Below are 19,739 nucleotides of genomic sequence, written 5' to 3' on the forward strand. Positions count from 1 at the left end.
AAAACCAATAATGCGAATGTTATTAATAATACTGATAATATTGAATCTCCTGCAGCTGATAAAAAACAATGCACAACACCCAGGGACAGAGGGCCTCCCTTCTGAGCACAATTATCTCCACCACATCCAGAGTGCGGGACTTTTCTGTTCGTGTATCTGAGAGAAAGATACAGAAAAGGCTTGATTTTGTAAAACCTGTTACTTGTTTGGGAACACACGAGGCCTCCAAGCAAAGATTATAAGAGAGAATCATGGGTTCGCCTTTGGGAGACAACAGGGAACCAGCTGACAAACAGCTCCTCGTATTCAAAATGTCAAACAAATCTTAAAATCTTTTTTTACAAAAGGAACAACCGCAAAAAAAAAACAAGACAACAGACTTACAATGAACAGTCTTCTCTGAAATAGTTGGAAAAGATACCAAAATCAAATTGAGTTTTACCGCTTTGGTCCAACGTTCAGGACTACATTATATTACAGTTACCTGCTGAGGCTGTCCCACAGAGCCTCACTACATGTGTCCAAACCTCAGTTTTTACTGAGAACTGACTGGAAGGAATACTTGAACGAGGCTGAACTGTGCTAGAAGGACAAAACCACATGGCATTCAGCTATGCAATTCAGAATGACATTCAAATTACATGATGTATGTTCAAGCCATGAATAAATGACATATATCATTCACACACACATAGCACACGTGATACCTTCAACAAATACCTGTAGCTTTTGAAATCAGAGTAGAGATTAGTAGTGGAGTTAATACAACAAACCACATAGTCATTCACAGATCACATGTAAAAGCTACATTACATATCTTCATATATACATACACACACACATATATATATATTAGTGCTGGGCAAGTTGCCGCGTTATTATCGCGTTAACGCATTCATTCATTAACGCCGACAATTATTTTATAGCGCGTTAACGCATTTTTTTATTTTTGTTATTTTGAAAGTCCGTTGCTCACTGGCAGCGGTGGAGGAATGGAGACTACTGGACATCGCTGCGGCATACATGGACAACTCCACTGAACGCTCGTGCGCGCATCAATTCACAAGAATAGTGTGCGCGTGTTTTCAGCACCACGGAGAGCAACACTCCCTCAACCAGAAGAGAAATGCAAATGAATATCTCCGTGGTCAACTCAGACACTTACATGTCAGTGCACCTATACGCTGAAATTCACGGTAAACGCATTTAAACGGCACAGATCGGGAGCGAGCGAAGGACTTTGAAAGTTAGCGGAACGATTAACGTGCGACAACATCCGGTTTCTTCAGACGAACATCCGGTTTTCAGAATAAGATGCCAATAAAGTATGAATTATATTCACATTAAGTATGAAACATACTACCTGCATCTCGTGAGTTAATTAAAGGGAAAATACACCTAAATTGTGCGTAAAGTGTCATTATTCTTTGATCGCTGGGTAACCATCATCACCTCGGAGTTACAGCATTGTGTTGATGAACAGTAGAGCTGCATTCACATGCTCTGACTGTCATGAAGACAGACATTTGTGCTGAAACGTGCTGAAACTTGTTATTCCTGTTGCACAGCAGTGGAACATTTCACATACAGTCACACACTGAGCACAGATAGTGAAGAGATAGAACTGCTGCTGTGTAAAGGGAACACTGCTGCTAACAAGAACCTGATGTGTTTGAAGTGTTTGCAAACCAAATGTTATTGACCTTTTGGTCATATAGCAGTACTTTCAAAATGAAAGTGCACAATACACTACTTTTGAATTCATTATTGAACTTTGCCATAACAATTCGATTAATCGCAAAAAATCCATGCGATTAATCGCGATTAAAAATTGTAAGCGTTGCCCAGCACTAATATATATATATATATACACACAAATGCATATACATTGATATACATACATATAATATATGACCTACACACTATCTCTTCATTTATTTACCTTGACGTGCGTAACATACCGTTTATACCGTATTCCCTAAAAAGTAAACCAAAGCTACTATCCCACAGGATGAAAACATCTAAGATGCAATGATCAGACCACCTGTTTAACCTGAAAACAGTAAACAGGTGGCTTCATCCAGCCCAAGGAGCCCGGTCTGTATATGTACACATACTGACAACTACAGCACACCGACTGCACTGTGACACAAATTCAAACCAAAACAGACGCACCGCACAATTAAGCAATATAGCCTCCACAGCATTACCAACCCGTCCAAGTCATAGACGGAGCCACAGCGGGCTGTTGTGCCAGCTGATCAGTAAAACCAACAAAAAAAACAAGACAGAAAAGGAGCGCATTTCACTCACCGACATTTTCCGTTTCGGGTCTTCTAAGAGTCCTGACCGTGAACAGATTAAGTTAATTAGTCACGTCTACTTAGTTTTGTACTTTATATGTTCATGCTAACTTCACCTGGCGTCCGTAGGCGTGCCCGCGTGCGTGATTACCTGCATATAAATGGACATTGAGTGGCAGTAGTTTATTCTAGAGGACGTTTCACCAGAAACACAAATTCAATGAAAATGTTGTAGAAAGAGGACCACAAAGACATACATGTTATGTGTTATTTAACACATCAGCCAGCTTCTCTGCAAACATACTTATATTGAGTAAAAGTCTCTTCGGAGGGTCAGTTTTAAACACAGTCAGGATTTGTATGTTTTGAATGTGCATGTGTGGCTAGAAACACGACTTCAAAGGAATGCAAATGTTGTTGTGTCTCATGTCTAGAGCTGAAACGATTCGTTGATTTATCAGTCTGTCAACTGAAAATGAATATGTGATTATTTAGATAATTGCTTCATCTTTCAGTCAAATTTGAAGGAAAAAAATCTCCAGTGTGGTGATTTGTTGCTTTTTTCTTTAACACGTACTGTAACACCTGTTGGTTGGATAAAAAAAAGAAATTTGTAGACGTTACCCAGGACTCTGTAAGATTATAATGGACTTTCTTTGAGTAAAAGTAAAAAAGTAACATGCATTTAGCACGAAAAAAAGCCCCAAAAAGACTATTCTGAAAGTGGTGATTTCATTGAAGAGATGATGGTTTGTGAAACCAACAGAGAACTTCTGACAAATAAGGACAGAAAATAAATGGTGACTTTTATTTTTACAAAAAAATGCATCACCACTTATCCCATTGATGCAAAGACGCACCATCATGAACCTTTAACCTGTGCTGACTAAATGTTTGAAAACATTAATGTTTTTGTGTGTAGGATGGAGACTTTTTTCTTGCCGCAGCAGATGCTGGATCCATATGCTGCTCTACAAAGAGACTTTACTTTATCATCAAATATCTTTTTCTATGCACACTTGATTTAATTATACTGCTAGCTCATGAGTGTAAACTGTTCCTTAACCTTAAACACGTTTAGGAGGAATTCTTGGTTTTGTTAAATTTTTTGCTTTTCTTTTCTTTTAAACAAAGCTCTCATTCTCCTTCAAACTCCTGTGAGAAACCAAAGACAATCACACTCAGAAGTGCAGATTAGCGGTCGACGGCCCACACATCCTTTGAGACCTGCAGCAGATGTTGGCAGCGAAGGGTCTCCTTCCAAAGCTGCAGGTGGGCACTCACCGTGCAATGCATGGTCAGTGAGTAGGCTGGGAAGCCTTCTGTTCGCCAGCTTTAGTCAACAGAAATGCAGCAAAATAGGAGTCTTCAACAGTGCCTGACAATAAAAAGTCACCCTGCAACACATCCAATTCAAGCCCAGTAAAAATGGATTGTGAGATCAGAAAATCCTGCAAGTTGTGCTGTAAAAAAACAAACGCACACAGACCTTTTGTGCAGACCAATAATGTAAGCCTGCCACTGTTATTGGCTCTGTAGGGACAGGTATTTAGATAAGAGGATGCTTTTGCTTGATTAGGGGATTAACAAATGTTTGCGGAAGAGCCTGTACTGTGCGATAAGAGCAGAGGTCATTTGCAAGGCAGAATATTCAAGATGTGTCTGATAACATTTTGGTTGCAATCAGGGTCAGACAGACTCAATATTCATTTTGAGCCTTGTGCAAGGAATGCCTGCTGATTTTTATTTTATTTTACCAAGTAAGAAATTGCATTTACAATAGATAAATGCATGGCAGTGTGGTACCTATACATGCATGTGTCTATAGCAGGATTTATGTCAGATTCCCATTGATTGGTTTGTAGATGGTCGAAGCAGCAGTCATGTTGTGACACTTTGATCTATACATTTCTGACACTTATCTCTGGTCGCCCAAGCTCCAAATGAGCCAATAACACGTGTCTCACAGTGTGGTCTACCACCCTTTCGATTAACAACTTTCACAGCATTTCCCTCAGGACACACACAGAGGCCTTAAAATAAGACTGTTATCCAAATGTAACCAGTTGTCAGAACTCAACCCTGTGGATTTACATGAAGTATAGAGTAACGGAGATGGAGTTAAAGGCCGACCGTTGTGACTGTTGGAGGAGGCTGTCCTGACACACAGAAGGCCAAACGAAACAATTGCATTGCACCTTTAAGACAAGGACAAAGAAAAATCAATCAATTCACTGCAGCCGTACAAGTAAGAATAGCGCACACTTTGTCTGAACTCCGCCGCCGATCGCAGGTCTCTTCAAGAATGTAATTGCGATGTGACACTGTGGAAGACAGCACAACAATGCAGTCTCAAATGAGATTATTTGAAAGAAAAAGAAAGGGACATTGTTCGAGGAGAAAGATGTCTCTTCCAGGAAATAATACTGCCTCTCTCTGTCTGCATTCATGTCACAATTCAAAAAATCTGTCTCCAGCGCCATGACTTCACAAGTTGCCCCTGAACACTGTAACAAGTCTTCAGGGGCAGGAGAAAAGGATGTCACTGACAATTTTATAGAGTACCAAGCTTGACTGCTGATGAGATTTCTTTTTTTTCTACCAGAGGCAAACAGCTCATTTCCCATACAAAAACATTTTTAAACAACCACCAACAACATGGCAGTGTTTCTGATTAAGACTTGCTTTGTGTTCTCGTTGTGTGTGGATAAATGTGCCGACATTAATGTTCCGTTTCGTCTGAGAATTGTGTAATTTTGTGACATTGTTCTGTTTTTAAGCTGTGCAGAGAGAGCGAGTGACCCTCTGAAACATTTCTAATGGTTAATGGGCACCTCTTTTGATTGTGCTCACAGCCTCCTCTCACAGCATGCGGCCATCTCCACTGACCACTTAATCAGGTGTTAATTAACTGACACAACCCTAAAACCAAATTCTGATTACTTTTTTTTCCCTCATCCACAGCCCATTATGTCTAACAACGATTTGCTCGGAAAACCATTTCGAAGATGGCACTATATCTCCTATGTATATTGTCAGTATCTAAAGTAATAACTGAACAAGGAAATGAGTGTGACAAGTAAATCAATTCGGTTTTAAAAAGTTAGCGCCACTTATTAAACTGCCATCCAATTTGCTGAGATGAGGGTAAGCGTTTAACTAGACAAGCACATCTACCCGAGCCCTGCATCCGCATGCAAAACAGTGCCGCGTGTGAGCATGAATGTTGATGATGGTGTCGAATTGTTTATGTTAAGATGCCGCCCATATTATGCCAAGAGAATTGTTTCGTTGCTGCTGTTTGCATTCCCACCGATGCAGATTTGAAAACCAAATGAAAGCACTACAGCAATGCACTACCATTTATGGTTTGTCATGTTTTTTCATGTGCAGCAAATGGGCTGCAATTGCATTTCGTTGTGCAACCCTGTGTTGCATAATCACAATAAATTATCCTTGAATCCTTGCTTCTTATGCGACAAAGTGCGGCGGATGAGATATGCATGAATTCATGAACAGGTGTAATGTGCAAACCAGACATGGTCTTTCAGCACAAAGTGAGAGGGATTGCATATCATTTATGTACATTTTTACACTTTAGTGACATTTTAGCCACAGTTAGGGCTTGTATCCCTGTATCCTTGTAATGGATATCTGAAACCAATTGCATTTTCTTTCAATAAAATATAAAGTTTTTACACTTTTAATTTGAATGACTGGCCCTGAATTTACTAAACCAGATGTCATTTTAAATTATACTGTAAAGGAAACTCGTTTTAGAGGAACTTTGACCCAGCTCTTAAAGTCCTGCGGTTCTTACTGTACCCTCATAATAGAAAGTTCTGCTTCACTAGAGCCACCACAGCTCTACAAAATAATGTGGCAGTGAAGCCGCACCGTCATATTAAATAAATGATTTCATGTATAAAACAAGACTACGAGTGTGCAGAATGCTAGTGGCTCTATGAGGCAGATAGAGGTGAAGCAATGGCAATGTTAACATGCTGTAGTTTAGCAGGTATCATGTTTACCTTCGTTTAGCGTGTTAGCATGCTGGTGATTAGCACTAAAGGAAAAGAACAGCTGAGGCTGATTGGGATGTATTTTGTTTTGCAGGTACATAATAGGTCATAAACCAAAGTATTGGACAAAATCAATAACTATTCGTCCTGATGGGAACATGAATATCAAAATGCCAAATTGGTAATGGGAATCCATTCAATGTTTGTTAATAATGTTGTTGGATTTCACTCAAAATTGCAAAACCTTGTGTTGGCGCTGACCCAAATCATTCGGATTCTCGTATATGTTGATATATTTCAGTTGATAAATGAAATATGTGGCCTGTTGGTGGAGAGATTACCAAAGATCAGCAGATCACCAAAGCCGTCAGGATTGATCCGCTGGGGACCATTATTATCTGTGTGGTGTTGCAATGTATCCTATAATCAAGATGAATTAAGATGATTCAGGCACACAGCTAATGTACCTGACATTTGTACAAGTTAACACAAGTAAAATAACTGCTCATATAATTCCACATACTGTATAATATCATCAATCCTGTTTGCATGTCATAAGAGAACAGTGTTCTGATCCCATTAAGAGAATAACTTGTCTTTAATGGTCTCTGTGAATGCCAGTAAAATCTGAACACTCCACATGTTAGTGCAGCTATAGCTTTCTCTTGCTAAGAGCATCATCATGCAAACAGCACAATGTGCACGAGCCCCACCTCACTCACATTACTGCCGTAATCATATTACGATTGCCTTTTTCCATATGCATGTAAACACGATATGTGGCCCTAAAACTGCTGTAGCATCATAACAAGCAAATGGAATAACTGCAGTGAACGACAGATGTTGTCAAAGAGACATGAAAACCAACAATATATCCGAATCTTACTGTTTTTTAGGTTTTTTTTGGTCTGTGCAATCACTGTCCTACTCTCGATGGGGTGCAGCATGTTAAAATGAACACAATGAAGGAACATGATCATTTAGAAATTCAACTGAGAATTGACAGACAATTTTCATCACAAAAAGGGGAACCTTGTTTTTGGCAACACAGAGAGTTATATCTCCACCAGGACTACCAGAGTGCCATGAAAAGGGAAACATAGATGTATTGTTAGTAGTACATAGTACTCTGTGTTTGTTTTTTTATTTGGAAAGGGTAGAATTTTCTAAACAAGAAAAAAAGAACCTGTCCTTCCACTTGGGGTAAAAGATTAACATTTGACAACAGCGATATGTAAATGTGGACATTTTAAATGATTCTCATCCTCTTTTTTTATGTTTTGAAATGATCTGCTAATAAATGATATCAGGTAAGCCAGTTATTTTTCTTCCGCTTGCCTTCTCTCACTCAGTGCACCTTCCGAGCTCACAAAATACTCAGCAGGATAACAAAGGAAGACAAAAAGAAGTCAATGTAATTGAACACTGTGTGGTCACTGCGAGTGCAGATGCAATCCTCTAATGTTAAAAAGTGGATAACGTGCAGAAGCATCATCCTGCACTGACACGAGCCGCCGGTGGCACGGCTGAAACAGAACAAACTCCAACGTCTTGACGCGCCAAAGATTGATGGTATAAAGTTGCAGGGTATAAAACCTGCAGCATGCGAAGGAAACGGAAGTCCCAGGGACATATTTCTCTTTTTTCTGCAAACCCAGTTGTCATGGAGATGGCAGTATATTGTCATAATGTCGGGTTTGATGTTGCTCATTAGGCCAGTAATGATTTGTGGATAGATTAGGTGTGGGAGCCGTGTCTCGTTTGAAGCCATACGCTGGCAGCCGGGGTACTTCAGTCACTAGTGTTTACTGAGAGATCCGAGCTATTTTATTGCCGCTAACATCATAATTTACATTCTGCCAATGGGCCCTAATGGATCCACATATTCCCTTTTTGTTTAACTGAATAATCAATGGAAATGTAGGTTTCAATATTTTCGATCATACAGTAGTACGATCATACGCAGTATTTGTTTGTACGGTGGTATTACTATTAGCAGAAGTATCAGTTAATTATTATCATAATTATCATTGTTAGTGTTGTGTGTTTTGGAAAGCAGGTGGTTCGTAATTATTTCGCCTGTGATGAGCCGTTGAGAGGATTTGCTGTAATGCCACACAGTTTGACTCTTTAACTCCCTTACCGATACCGAACATCTGTCAACAATTCTCAGCAGTGTGACAGTGTGATGCCAGGAAACAGTCAATATTTCAGTGTGAAGTATTTATTCAAAATCTAGTCGGGGCTCTTCTACAGTATATTGCATTTTGAAGCTACAGCAGGCACGATTTTCATTTAAAAACACATTTGCTGTTATCGGCTAAAATCAGAATGCAAGCCAACGTGCCATCCAATCCAGACCACATTGATTAACCCCGCTTACCCAAATTACATTCTGGTGTTGGGTGCCCACAGGAGTGACGAATCACAATTTGAGTCAAAGGTGCTTCCTGATCAGTGCTCTGACCGGAGACAACTGGCCTCTGCATTGTTTCTTCTGCAAGCTATGAGCTCTCCTGTCCCTTTAAAGCGATCACAAACTATAGCCGGTATTGCTGTCTGCAGTGTGATGACTTCCCAAGCCCTGATTTGTGGGTAGAGAACTTGAAATTGTCCAAATAGTTATCTGTCGCTGCCATTTGGAGCCCCCATCGCTTTAGTGTATAGCTTTAAGCAATGTGAATCCACATATGTTTACCGCAGCATCCGCAAAGTTGACAGCTTGCGGGAAGATTTAAACATTTTTTAACGAGAGGGCTCCAATCCAACCAGGAGTGCATCTCTTCTTGTGGCTCTGATTGTAGTTCCTATGAATTTCTGAGCGTGCACATGGTGGTGACATACTGGAGGTCTTCGCATATAAAATCCTACAGAGGTTGAGCCCCAAGCCTTTTCTGGTCCAGCCCCGGTCCTCTCCCTTTGACATTCAGACCGGAACATGCTCTCTCAGAGGAAAAGCCCAACTTCTGCCTTTTAATGAAAGGTGTTCATCATCACCTTGTCAGCAACAGTGTGTGACTACGACAGGTTGACGCCACTTAGTCTCCCTGAGGGGAGCTTCGGCTGTCAGGCAGAATTTGCAGTCCTGCCACTTTACCTTGACAGACAAACCAACCTGGACAGCACAGGAGAGCTGGGGCCACATAATGGGCCCTCCAGTTGTCTTCCCCTCCAAAAAACGCAAAATTCTGTGACGTTTGTGTCTTATTTGAGTCCTCAGCCTAGTGCTAGTCGTTCTGTGTTTACGCCAACAAAATGAATCAGAGCATTGCTTTCGCCATCATTCATCGCCCACGCCGTCACATCCCAATCCTCGAAAGGCCCTCAGAGGTCAGTGTGGCGGAGATGACCGGTCTCCCCCTTGGCTGCCACGAGCGAGTGCCTTCGCTTTGCCCCAGTTCCACTTGCATGGCTGAGCTCTGATCGCAGGCGTAAGGGGGGTTACAGTAACGCTAGCTGACATCCCGAGAAGCTGTGATTGCTGAGAGGGCTTTGTGGGCGGGCTGGGTGGACGGTGTGGGTGGCGGCAGAGGGATAGGGGGCCGTGTCTCACAAGGACCTTTAACAGCCTTTTAAAAGCTCTGAGAGGGCCGGCCTGACGCCAGTCGCTCACGGGGGAGAAATCGCTGACAGAGCTGAAGGGAAAGGAGGGCGGTGGGGAGGAGCATCTGGCGGTTCCTGGAATGCCTTTGAGTTCATCACGTAGTCCTGTGATCCCCGCGATGATCTGGACACTCCTCACAACCCGAACGTCCTCACTATAGTCACTGTGTAATTACAACCATTTGCGTTCAATAATTCAACAGAAACGACCACTGAAATAACATCTACTCATGGAATGCACTTCTGCAAGGTTTTCCACTGCAGCCTATTACACCACTTTAGTCTTTGTCGGGTCAGCCTGCCACTGAGATAGAGACATCCTGCATTACAGGCCTGCGACCTGGCTCTACACTCAGCCAAAGCACTCAGAGTGCTGAGTTTGACCTATAAAGGTTTGACTAAATTGGCTAATATACCGTGCTCGTGCCATTACATCCTCCTGTTTCTGTGGACAATCATCCATCGGCAGCCGGGGAAAAGAAAAGACATTACCCAAAACAACAAAAACACACAAGTCCTGGGAAGCTTTATTACTCTCATTTCTTCAATAACTCCTTCAGACTTCCAGTTGTGTGCCATATTTCATCTCGTGCTGAAGAATGAGTTTTCTGACAGTGCACATGAGAAATGCAAGAGACTCAACGGGCACGGCCGGAGGGGGGGAAGCCTACCCACAGAAGATCACAGCAGTGGCAATGAATGCATCAGAAAACACTGCTGTAGGCGAGCATAAGTCAACAGTGCCTAATGTCAGCCTTTGGTATGCATGATGTTAAATAGATTGTGAAAATGCTCTTTTCATGACGAAGATGGAGCTTTTCATTAATCCGAGAGCTGAACCTGCCTCTGCAAAACAACAAGCATCCCTCGCGGGAAAGACAAAACACCCACGGTGGGCTCGAGGGATCTCAGAAGAGCTCTCATGGACTCGCTCCCTTTGCATCCGCCCCCCTAGCTGTGCGTGCATTTGCATGTTTCTACATATGTGTAATGCATCATGTGTGTATAGCACAAGTGCCAATATTCCTGAGCGCGAATCATTTCCTGCGTGTGTACGTGCCTTTCAACACCACGTATGCTTTTGTGCTCTGTGTGCAAAGTGTAGGTGGATGTGGTTGAGACACATATTCGCAGAACTTAAATCAAATTCTGCCTTTTGTGTGCGCATGCACAGCAGTTGGTCAGAGGAGATATAGGTTTTTCTTATTTTTATTTTAAGCGGGCCCTGTTAATGTGGAGGATTAAATAAATAGCACGGAGATTTAGTAAATAGTCACATGTGTGAATGCTGATAAGTCTGCTGACGATACTTTTCTATTTTCTGCGATATGAAAAATACTACAGGAATAAATCGCACACCTCAATTTAGCACAAATCCCTCTCTGCTTGTTCCTTGCCTCCTCTCCACCTTCCTTATTTCCGTCTTCAGTTCCATCTTCCAAACACATTAATACACTTATACAGTCATTTTCAGGCTCAATTTGAAACCTAAATTCGGGGTTGTTGTTGATGTAGATTGTCACATAAATTGAGCGCAAGTTTCACTTTAATAAGGCGATGCCACTGGTGGCTGCATACAATGCACCGCAGATTCAAAGTAAAACCGGTTTCACCGTCAAACTGTCAGCCTTCGTTCAAAGAAGGCAGAGACAGTTTAATCAGCCGTTGCAAAGTTAAATGAATCACCACAGGACATCGAGAGGATTCAGACTTCGCGTGCCCCGAAGACGCTAATTCTAGGGCACACCGGCCATATAGCAGCGATAAAGCTTTCTTCATGTCCTGTCGATTCTCCGGAACCTGCACCCCACTAATCTCATCACAGCAAGCCCAGCAATCTATTTCCGAGCAGAGCCATTTTTTGAATCAAACACCTTCCTCCCAGCCGGCAGAGTGTGAGTGTGAGAACCCGGAGCTGTCCTCAGGCCCAAGGCAGCCATTTGTATCGCTGCTGTCTGAGCCAATAATTACAGCCCCTTTATCAACACCTGTGCTGAAAAGTGGTGGCTGTATAGAAATCTGCTCAGCAAAAGAGGAGGTTAAAACCTGCATCCACTGCCATTAAAACTGCAGATTCCCCCCCATGTTGTCCCTTTTGAGAGTGAAACAACGAGCAACGAGTGGTTAAAAGTGGTAAAAGGATTCATTATATTATAAATTGCTGTAGCTACATGACCTGAAATCTACTCAACCGGCATGCCACCTTAAGTGGGTTGAATAGTTTCAAGTAGAGCTTTAAAAGAAAATAAAGTGGAATGTGTGTGATTCAGAATTGTGCCAGACTTATACAGAAACACATTCGGGAACATGTTATATTGGACGATAGGCATCCTGACACCTGTGTGTGCACCGGGCCCCTTCGACACCAATCTTTGGGGGCGTAATTCTCACTAGAATGGACCCCATTGTGCCCAAGACTGCAATAACTAGAACAGAGAGGCAGCATTTCAGAGTATAAGAAAAAGCGTTCACCATATGGATTTGAAACAAAATGCTCATCTGGTGGAAAAACATTTGGGTGACAAATTAAAGGAAAAAGAAGATAAAAGTGTTGGGCTATCACAAGCAGCCAGAACAGCTCCAGTGCCTTTGTACAGACTCTGGAACTTGTCTGTGGAGACATGTTGTGTTCATCAGCATCTTAATTTTTTTCCGTTTAATTTGCCCTCAAAGCTGCTATAATCAATACATTTCATATTGATGGCTCAAATGACTATGTGTAACGTGAAACGGGGACAAACCCAGAGAAAATAATCAGCCGACTTTGCAGTCCTCGTCAGCTCTGTAGCGTCTTTGAGTCCAGCACCAGATGTCAGTTTTGACTGTGGTGATGTTTTACTGTGCTATTCCTGCTCTCTCCATCAGTTTGAATGACGGCATTTGATAATGTGACGGGTGTGTCTGCGATTGGCTCATTCCTGATATTACTTGACTACATTCAAGCCACAGCCACTCTCGTCTGTAAGGTCTATGCCACTGTGATGTGTTTCTACAGTTTGTAGTTGGGGAGGAAAGTCATTGTACTTTGGTTTCCTTGACATCATTAGTTTATACTGTATTTAGCTTGTTTGTTATGTTGGACTTTGCCCACCCTGAAGCCAAATCCTTTAGCTCTTGCTTCTTTAAAAAAATGCATTGAAAATGAACACAACCATTGATACAACCAAGTAATACAGTATGTTTCCGTGGGACTTGGGGAAGATGGAACTTTATTTTACGCAATATCTCGCTAAATAAGCTGACGTTTGATAACATGTTTGCTATATCACCTGTATAAGGTGATGGTATGTGCTTACAGTTGCGCTGCCCCCAAGTGGCCAAAAAAATCAATCACTGCAGTTTCAAGGGGCAACTAATTATCAGCTGAAAATATTCATAACAACCTCCAGTGGTTTCTCTTAACTGGGTGTTAACACAGAGCAGCCAAACACTTCTCACGATTATTTTGTCACAAAAGGTTTTTGTATGGGTATCGGCTGAAAAACCTGCTACTTAAAGACTTGATAATAAAGATACATTCTTGATTCACTTCTTTTTTAATGAACTGAGAAAAGATGCATACTAAACTACCTCCAAAGAAGTTCAACTGAGAAGAGGTTTCAAGGGAAAGTGAGCAGAAGTGGGTTCAACAGAGTGCAGTGCAGCGTGATCTCAGTGGACTGGCCTCTGGTTACACGCACATTCAGAGATGGAACGAAAAATCCAAGCAGGAGCGTTGCTATGTTGTTCAATTTCACTCAGGCCACGCTTGAGCTCAACTAAAAGGGCAGCTCAAAAAGTATCTATCTGAAGTATTGTGTCACTAAAAGCACCTTAGTTGTGCCAAGGTTGTAAGGTTGTGAAGAGGAGAGATATAATATGTCAAAATATGATTTCTGAAAAGCCGGTAGGTGAGTGTTTCTATTATTTCATTATGCAGGTGCAGTACAGGAGAAGCACTGACATCAGCAAACATTACACAGCCGCACATGAATAGCAGGAGAAGAAATCGCAGATGATACTGTGGGAAAATAGGAGGCAACAGTTACTGGTACCATCAGGGCTGTCACAGCATTCATCTCTGATTGTACATTCTTTGGTTGGACAAGAAGGAAACGCATGCTCTCATTCATGGCCACCGTACTTTATTGCTAAGAATATGATGCATTCAGGTTCTGCACATGTCTTAAATCTGCCCATGTCTATGCAAATGCAGTTTATTTATGCAAAAGGAGGGAATGGTGGGAGGTAAGGAAGGAGGGCAGGTGATTTGGAAGGAAAGTGGCATGGAGGGAGCTTGAGGGGAACTGAGAGCTGTGGGAGGGAGGGAGTAAGGGAGGGAAGATCTCATATGTGGATTTTGTGGATTTTACTTGCTGACATGATAATTTGATTCCTGCCTCGTTGGTTTAATGAAATTGTAACTCCATCTCCACTTTGTCTGACTTATGAATAAAATAATAAAAGGTGAAATCTCTTGGTGGCGCATATTCCAAATCATGATGATTCATATTGTGTATCGTTATCTATTCTGTATTTCAGTGATTGTGTTAGATTTAAAGCAGCTATAATAAATATTTTTATATTAACAACTGATCTAACCTTTCAGCTCATTGTTTTGGTTTTACAGCCATCGCTTTACATTTTTGGTTCACCTTCACCGTCATAGCGTCGTTTTTTTATGGTCACAGCTGCAGCTGCTTCCACAGAAAATGCTCGAAATATTCAATGTAGGCAACTTGCCCAGCACCAAACAGCAGCCATTCACAGTTAGTGACGAGCTGATGAACACAGTGGAGCATTTAGTAGCCAAAGGAGCAAGATATTTCCCCCAGTAGTTGGTGGAGACCAAAAATAAAGTTACAAGGAAGTAAATATTGGTCTTAGATTCATCTGGTTTTCTGCTGAATCAGTAAAAAGGTGCTTGTTAACATATCAACTTAAAAGGTGATATGTCAAATATGTTTCACACCATGTTTTTACTGCCGCCGAGTGGCCAGAAAAGCTGTTGTTGCAAGTAAGAGTTGCTCTTCGTGTATTTTGTATCTTTTCTACTATTTCAGTTTCTTCCTCAATGTATTCTCATTGGTCATTTTCTGATTCTAATACGTTATGTATTCATCTGTGAACTAAAGAATGTCATCATCAAGTATGATGACACTGTTGTTCAGTGTGCTGCTTCATTTGGACACCAAAGAAAGTCTTTGGAAATTGATATCGTCTTTTGAAAGGTAAAAATGTTCTGAAATGTTCTAATGTAGATCCATTCTTCCATCCATTCATTATATGTAACCGCTTATCCTTTACAGGGTCACCTATCCCAGCTGACATTGAGCGAGAGGCGGGATTGCCGGCCAGTCACAGGGAAGATGTTCAGACTGCAGGCAAAATTAGCCCAAATCTGACTTTATTTGTTGTTGCACATATGTGACTTAGATCTGTATGAACACCACAAATCACATCGATTCTTATATTTTCAATTCTGATTCGGGCCACTTTAATATGTGGTCTGATATCAGACACTGTTCTGATGTTTTGCAAAACTGAACAGTGTCGGAACTAATGCAACTTTTACGTCACTCTAGAATAGATCGACATTCGTTACAGTTCGTTTAAAAACAGCACATCCCACCACTCCTGGCTTCCTCCCTCCTCCTCCTCCTCGTCCTCCTCCTCCTCCTCGTCCTCGTCCTTGTTCTCGTTATCATCTGCTCACAAATGTTCTGGCTTCCCCTGCACATCAACTCATGAATGCAACCGTAAACGCTGAGTTGAAGGCCTCCATGTGTACTTCCACACAACAGTGTGCTGCGTGTGACGTCTTTTTTCACATTCTGGGTCAGCACAGCATTGTGACCAGTTCATGCTGAATCTGATTTAGGCCACATTTAAAAAAAATATATATATATATACAGGCCTATATCCAGGTGCACTCTATAGTCCGGAAAGTACGGTATATACTTTGTAATAAAGGGCAGAATAAGAAGCAGAAGACAGTTTAGAGTAGACAGTTCAGAAATCAGCTTGTGTACTATTTTTGTGATTGACAATTAACCGGACACGAATGAAACAAACCCTGCGTGGTGCTCAAAGCAAGTAAACTCTTGAAGATTATCTCACTCATGAGCTGCAGGCGTGGACTGATTGATCAAAGCGACTGAGGCATGTGGGGAACATGAAATGGACTTGAGGAAAGGTGAATGTAACTTGATGACGGATTCACATGCGTGAGGCAAGATGCTCTCGAACCCCGGTGTAAGATAATGTGTCTAATCCACTGCAGGGATGTTAAGTGCACTCATTTCACACTCCATTTCACACAACGCTGCCCTAGGAAGTGTGCGATGACTCAGGAAAGGCACAGCATCGCTCTTCTGGAGCTTTCTGTTGTTGTTTCTCTCCATTGTTAATAATTCGAGAGCCAATTGTTTTCCACACTATTTCAGAATTAATGACATGTCAGGAATATAATAAGCGACGAATCCATGTTATGTGCGAAATTCATACTAGTCCATGGAAGTCAGTGTTCGGTAGCGAATTTCTTCACAAGACGTATTACCGACGTTAAAACGCCATTTAAAGGTCTAATTTATAGCTGTTGCTTGACTCTAAATGCACAACCTAATGCACAAAATTGAACAATCGCACGAGATAACAGCGTCTGTTTGAATGTGAATACCTGTTACAAGGGCAAACACTTCATTTCCATCCATCAGTTAAAGATAGGATATCCTCTCTCCAAGTGGCAACAGCCCATTATAATTCAGAATATATGGTCTTCATGAACTCCTCCTGATGTTACCCATACAAATCATGTATCCATTAGCTGAGTTGTTGTAGACTATACGCAATTGTATACACTATTAACATATACAGTATAAAGAAACTGTTCTCAGAGGGATACAATTTAGTCCACTAATTGTAGGATGTTTTCCTGAAAACCTGAAATAATGACCGAATGAAATTCATGAGTGCTTGTAGAGATGCATAGAGAGGAAATACGTCTGTGCATGCGGGTGTGTGCACACATACGTACGCTAATGCAACATGAGGGCATGAATTAGTGCAGGGATTTCTATTATGTCATGTATTTATTCAGTTCGACTTTTTTAGTGACCTGTTGTTTTTTCATTTTAAATTAAAAACAACTGAGCCTGCTGTGTTTGTAGTGTAGCCATGTTTCTCATTTCCCCTGTCTTTACTATGGAAGTGTTTGGAAAGCCTCCCCAGTGAGCAGATGGCGTCTGCCGGGAGGAGAATGAAGCTAGAACCTGGGCTCTATATACACTGCACACACATTTTCCAATTTCCAGCACAAGCCTTTGTAAAAGGGAAGAACAGAGGCCTATCGGGAATTTAACCATGGGTCTGTTTTGGGAAACAGTGCACACGTTTGTTTATTGCAGCCTTGCTCTTGGATCCATGCAGTTACAGTAAACTATGTGGATACTGGTGAGTCTCTCTGCTGGCTGGAGAACAAACAGCCCCCCCCCACACACACACACACACTTGGAATGATTTCAATCACTTTGATCTTCGTGGTTTCCATCAAACGAATGTGTTGAGGAGATGACCCCTCTGCCAGCAGAATGAAATGTAAAGGCACATTTGTATTCTCTGCGAAAGCTTATCTACAGTATGCTGGTGTGTCCTCGTGTATTATTAAGCAGCGAATGAGGCAATGCTATATCTCTGCATAGCTGCTTACTCTGGCCAATGACACATTGAAGAGAACTTAGCAGCAGGCAAAGCAGGGGTCTTACGCTGAGTCTGCACTTGCTGAACTAACTCGGAGGACAAGATAAGCCAGGCAAAGCATGGAAAAGTAAACCTAAAGCTGTTTGAATAAGCGCTGTACCTTCTTGCTGGCCGCAATCGCCGCACACAGTATTCCTCCCAATCTCTCTCTGGGGGAGATTTCTTAAGCACACTTTGTAGCGAGATCCAGGTCGGCTATCATCACTGCAGTTGTGAAGATCGTGCCAACAAGAATAACCCGACGCGAGACATAAAATCTATCTTGTGGGGGCTCAGAGGCTGGACGAGATTGAATTAAAATCTCCCTTTTGCTGAGTCAGACTCTTTAGATAATTACTCACTGATATGAGGAAACATTTCCCTTCTTGGCTGTAAGTTCAGAGGGAATGCAGACAATGGCATAATTGGACTGCAATCATAGCGGCCCCCCAAGCAATGAGGGTAAGATAGCACAAAGCTAATCTCTGGCCCTACAAAAAAGGCCTGAGGGAGCAAATGGAAGCAGTATTAATGTTTCTGTGTCAAGTATCTTTGCTTGTCTTCTGGTCCTTGACCACTAAACATCCAGCCTTGGTTTGTGCCAGCAGACAAAACTGTGTATATGCAAATACAGCATAATACACATCCCTGTCAACAAAATATTGGCCTCGAAGTAACAACCATGCATGCCTAAGTAACCCATTAAAGTTTGCTCTGGGGTACACAGCAGCAGTCTCACATCAGCAGTTCTGCCCTCCGTCGCCAATCTTGCCTCCGCTGCCAGGAGGCTGCACATCTGCACAGCACAGTGACTGACATCGATGGTTCCCACACCGTTTACACACACACACACACTCACAAAACACCACCCAGCCGGGGTGCTCCCCCTGCGTGACTCTACTTGGTTCAGGGCTGAGAGGGAGCCGCGAGGTGGAGAAAAGATAAATCCGGGAGAGCCGCGGATGAAGAAGTGGCATTCAGAGTCAAACTGTATTGGCTTGTATTCAAGAAAAGATCTGTCCACGGTTTGGACTAATCTGTGCTTTCAAAGCTGTAACTATAATCACGTTTAAAACCTCTGTCGGCAGTTCGGATGTTGAGTCAATCTTTTATCATATTGTGTGAGACTTCGGGCGCCTCTGCAGCGCAGCAGAACAGCAGGTCCACACAGAACGCTGCGCCTTAACGCGTAAAAACAAGCAATGCACCTTCAGTCCTGGGCGTTGCACTCCTGGTTATCAGCAATCCACAGATCTTACTTTTCAAAACTGTGACAATATTATAAACTGGTAATTCATTTACGTACTAAACAGCATTGAAACATGCAAGTTGCATTAAAAATGTTTTTTTGCGTGCATCTCCAGATTTGTGTCATGGATCGTAATTGTCAGTATCCGCGTTTAGACTTGAGTCAATTTAAGTCAGGACGTTCTTTTTTTTTACACAATTGTTTGCCGTAGATGACCCATTTTGTTCAGCTCGGCTGTACTTACCCCTCTCTCATGCCCACGAAGAACCCTTTCATAAGAATTGACCCATATCCAAAGCAAAAAGCGTGTCTTGTTGGGTCGATCAGTGTGCGAAGCGAAGGTTTCCAGAGCGATTCAGACTTCTTTCTTTTTCAATCAACATCTAAACATTGTTTCTGAATAGTATCCAAAAGGAATCCACACGCATTGTAATGCTGCGTCGATCCCCCAAAATCATTGCGAGCGCTGTTCGCGGAAAAGTGGCACTGAAAGTCTCCAGTCCCAACTTTAGGCTCTGTGCGAATGGGAAATAAATGGCACGTCCAGTGCATGCGGCCACTCACTCACACAGCTCCCGCGAAGACGGCGTCAGATTCTTACGAGATAACGGAGCGAGAAACACATATATCCCACACCCGAGGCGAGGGCATTTTCAAGCTGATAGGCGGGAGACGATATGCGCCCCGTGCACTGGATGTGATTGATGTTACAAGCATCGCAGCACACCGCCTTTATCGGAGAAGAAATGCACCAGCAATGAAAGGGGGGGGGGTGTGTAAATGTGTGAATGCTAGATTACAGTATGTAATCCGGCCAGTGTTTGACAGTGGCTGCATAGTTAAAGT

At 42.1% G+C, this 19,739-nt stretch overlaps 1 protein-coding gene across 1 annotated transcript in view; it reads right to left on the minus strand.

Annotated features, from left to right (window-relative positions):
* Positions 1–19,519, minus strand: part of LOC306775112 (metabotropic glutamate receptor 4-like) — a 139,342-nt gene extending 119,823 nt beyond the window's left edge. Inside the window, exon 1 of the mRNA XM_079265351.1 lies at positions 19,138–19,519. The gene's annotated coding sequence lies outside the window, so the exon portion shown is untranslated. The remainder of the gene's footprint in view (positions 1–19,137) is intronic.
* Positions 19,520–19,739: the final 220 nt, after the last annotated feature.

Source organism: Melanostigma gelatinosum (genome assembly GCF_949748355.1).
Source record: "Melanostigma gelatinosum genome assembly, chromosome: 3".
Lineage (NCBI taxonomy): Eukaryota > Metazoa > Chordata > Actinopteri > Perciformes > Zoarcidae > Melanostigma > Melanostigma gelatinosum.